The 4,026-nt window shown below is 39.3% G+C and overlaps 1 long non-coding RNA gene across 1 annotated transcript; it reads left to right on the top strand.

Annotated features, from left to right (window-relative positions):
* The first annotated feature begins 1,620 nt into the window (after positions 1 to 1,620).
* On the top strand, positions 1,621 to 3,802 carry LOC140389795 (uncharacterized). Its single transcript, XR_011934480.1, has 2 exons — positions 1,621 to 1,747; positions 2,287 to 3,802. It is a non-coding gene; the product is annotated as an uncharacterized lncRNA (long non-coding RNA).
* The last annotated feature ends 224 nt before the right edge of the window (positions 3,803 to 4,026 follow it).

Here is a 4,026-nt window from a genome sequence, read left to right as displayed (position 1 = left end):
CAATGTTCATCACTCTGCACAACTTGTCAGGTACTGAAGCAGTCCATGCCCAAATGTAGAAAGACCTGGACAATATCCAGGCTTGGGCTCACAAGTGGTAAGTAATACTTGTGCCACACAAGTGCCAATCAATGCCCATCTTCAATAAGAGAGAATCTAACCATCTCCCCTTGCAATTCAATGACATTACGATCGCTGAATCCCGCACTTTCAACATCCTGGGGGGAAAACACTGACCAGAAACTGAACTGGACAGGCCATATAAAACTGTGGCTACAAGAACAGGTCAGAGGCTAGGAATCCTGCAGTGAGTAACTTACCGCCTGCCTCCCCAAAGCCTGTCAACCATCTATAATGCATAAATCAGGGGTGTGTTGGAATACTCTCCACTAGCTGGATGAGTGCAGCTCCAACAACACTCAAGAAACTCCACATCATCCAGGACAAATCAGCCCACTTGATTGACACCCCATCTATTAATGTTCATGCCCTTCACCACAAACGCACAGTAACAGCAATGTATAGCATTTACCAAATGCACTGCAGCAACTCTCCCATGCTTCTTTGACAGCACCTTCCAAATCCACAACTACAACATCTAGAAGGACAAGAGCAACAAGACATATAATAACTCTAGTCGCCACATTCCGGCACCTGTTCAGGTACACAGAGGGAGAATTCAGAATGTCCAAATTACCTAACAGCACGTCTTTTGGGACTTGTGAGAGGAAACCGCAGCACCTGGAGGAAACCCACGCAGACACAGGGAGAATGTGCAGACTCTGCACAGACAGTGACCCAAGCTGGGAATCGAACCTGGAACCCTGGCATGTGAAGCAACGGTGCTAACCACTGTGCTACCGTGCCGCCCACATGGGAACACCATCACCTGGTTCCCCTCCAAGCCACTCATCAGCCTGATTTAGAAATATATTGCTCTTCAATCACTGTTGCTGGGTCAAAATCCTGGAACTCCCTCCCTAACAGCACTGTGGGTATACCTACCTATACCACATGGACTACAGCCATTCAAGAAGGCAGCTCACTACTGCTGCCATTGTTCGTCAGTGGTGGAGGGAGTGAATATTTACGGAAAGGATGCTAATCAAGTGGGCTGCTTTGTCCTGGATGGTGTCAAGCTTCTTCAGTGCTGTTGGAACCACACTCATCCCTCCAAGGGGAGAGTACCTATCTAGGCTCCTCATAATATTATATATCTCGATTAAATCTCCCCTCTAACTCCCTCTGCTCCAAAGAAAGCAATCCCAGGCTACCCAACCTTTCCACACAGATAAAAAGAATGGGAGAAGGAACAGGGCAAAACTATTCATCTCTTCAGTTTTTGGAGTACTACCTGTTTTTGCTTAGAAGACCAAACAAAATCTATCTCTATGCTGCATCTCTGAACAGGATGTAATATATTCTCCCAATGTACTGCTTAAATAAACAAGAGTTTCACATTTTGCTGATTTATGGACATGGTCAGTACTTTACAGCTCAGTATTGTTCATGACATAACTCACTTGGAACTATTTTTCATGAGGAAAACGCTAAGTTGCAAGTTTGAGTATCACATTGCAAAGGAGCAGCAACAAATTACCATTGCTGCCAGACCTCTCCTTTTCCACTGTGTTTAGGTTGGATTCTGCGAGCCCAACGTCTGTGAGTTTTTTACTTCAGTAAACCCAGCTCCCTTATCCCAATGTAAATGTATGTTTGTGGATCGATTGTTCTGCCACCAGCATTGGTAAGCCAAAATCTAGCTCACAGCACGTGTTTTCTGGATTTTGCTTCGATAAAGCACCAGTATAAAAGTAACTTTGTGCAGTCTTTGACATAGTAACCTGCGGTTCAAGTTTCACATTGATCTAGGCTGGAAGTGTTAGAGAAATTGAACAGCTGCATTCACCCTGGGGACACTATCCATTTGAGATATCAGCAAGGGACTTAATAAAATCATGATTAATTGATTATTATTAAATATGCATGTGTGATTTATAAAAGAAGTTTGTCTTGTGGCTTACAACGCCACACAACTGAGTGAAGACTGTCCAGATTAATTTAATTTCAGACCTTAAACATGCAAGCAAAATATTTTTTGATTATTCTATTATTCTGATTATTCTAAGAAATTAGTGAAATGTAAGCTACCTTTTCAAGCGGTCTTATCTCTTGAACAGTGAATTAGATTAATTGGAATTACAGCAAACGATTCATTTGTGGAAATGTATGTTGTTAGCTTGATATTCAGTTTGTGATCTTTTTAATATATTTATATATCTGTAGGAAATACCTGAAAGACCTTTGTGACTGGAAGAAGCATTCAGCTGCTGTCTCTCAGTGCTAAGTCTGAACGATGTAATTCTGTATCTCTTTCTCAGTTTGAGCTGCTCCAGTTTGCTTCCCATTCACAAAACCAAGGGCTGGCAACAGAGACTCACACTTACCCTGACTTCCTGCTTTCAACTGCGTGAGACACACAGAAATGTCAATGCACTTCTTCAGGGGAAAGGTCAGATAATAAGTCAAGCAATAATGCTTTGTGCCTTTCAGAGGACAATTTAAGAGCTACATTGACAGGTTTCTTGTAACTGCAACCTATGTCTGACCTTTGCCAGGGTATAGTTTTGAGATGGACATATCGCCTAGGATGTATTTTTTTTACATTTGTGTAAAATAAAACATTTACTGTGGTTAACAAAACTGAATAATGATATAAAGTTTGCATGTTATTTTCGATTTCCAAAACTTGCTGTAACATAGTGCAACTACTTTTAAGACATCAGTATTCAGTCGAAACTGAAATATGATTGCAATGCTGTGGTGTATTTTGTAATGCAGTGGTATGGAATAAGTTCATGCTTATCTTGCTTCAAGCCTTGATTTCTGATTTTGGTGGGATTGTACTATGTAGGGGCTTCGTTGATTTTCCATGGAAGTGCAAGCAGGAATAAAGGAAATAAATTGTTTTATACAGGATATTTTTGAATGTATTTTTCAGAATTGTCTATAGGCGCTTGTGAATTACTGAACTTCAGCTAAATGTTACAGTTAACTCTGACTGGCAGAAAGCGTTGGAAAATGTTGTGTTATTAAGTAAATAAATTGACATGATCGTGTCCGTGCTGGAAAAAGTTTATCTTCTTAAACGTTTCAGTATTGTAAATGGAGGTTAACTGAGGTGTCTAGCTGGAATGAACTTTCCAGTAATTCTACTTGCAAAGAAAGCGTGTTAGAGTAAAATGTAAAATGCAGGTGGTAAATATATTTTTCGATTTGTATTCATCGGATTTAGTGGTCAATGTGGTGTATTAGCTGGTAAGAATGTTCCTGGTGTCTAATAAAGCATAAGAGGCAACAGTGAGGCTCTAATAGGAGCTTATAAAAAACAACACAAAATTAAAAACTGGTAAAAAATACAGTACCTGTATACGGGACAGTTTCTTCAGCTTCATTATACTTGTCTCACCCAAACACTGATTGATTTTCTTTTAAAAATACATCACGTCTATTCACTGTAATTTGTTTGGACAACTTTTGGAAAATCGTTCTGTTCATAACGAGAATGCATGAGATCTTTGTGTCACATAAATGTAATGTTGTTTATTTCAATGTTCCATTGATATTAGGTAATGTTATTCAGCATCAAATACTGTCTCCGATAAAACATTTTCTTCAGCTTGTTTAATAATACTCATTGTTCAAAATTGCTCTTTTTCCTTATTTTGCAAAATGCCCTGTAAAGTAATGCAATAACTGGAAGACAGGGAGCACAGATAAAATAAACATTACGACCATTAAAGCAATGACATTTGATTTTCTTTCCATTTCCTAATGTGGTTTGCGTGGAAGGTTCATGCATTTGATGAGTACCAAAAACATTTTCACACATAGTAATGTAAGGTTTAAAATTCAGCTCACATCTTGTGAAAGCTTTTTTCTGCAGCCAGAACTCGCCACAAAAAGCATTGTAACCCTGTTGATAAGAAATAACTTGCACTGCAAAGAAAATGGAGGTATCAAATT

Source organism: Scyliorhinus torazame, chromosome 14 (genome assembly GCF_047496885.1).
Source record: "Scyliorhinus torazame isolate Kashiwa2021f chromosome 14, sScyTor2.1, whole genome shotgun sequence".
Lineage (NCBI taxonomy): Eukaryota > Metazoa > Chordata > Chondrichthyes > Carcharhiniformes > Scyliorhinidae > Scyliorhinus > Scyliorhinus torazame.
This window is presented reverse-complemented; position numbering and strand designations above follow the sequence as displayed.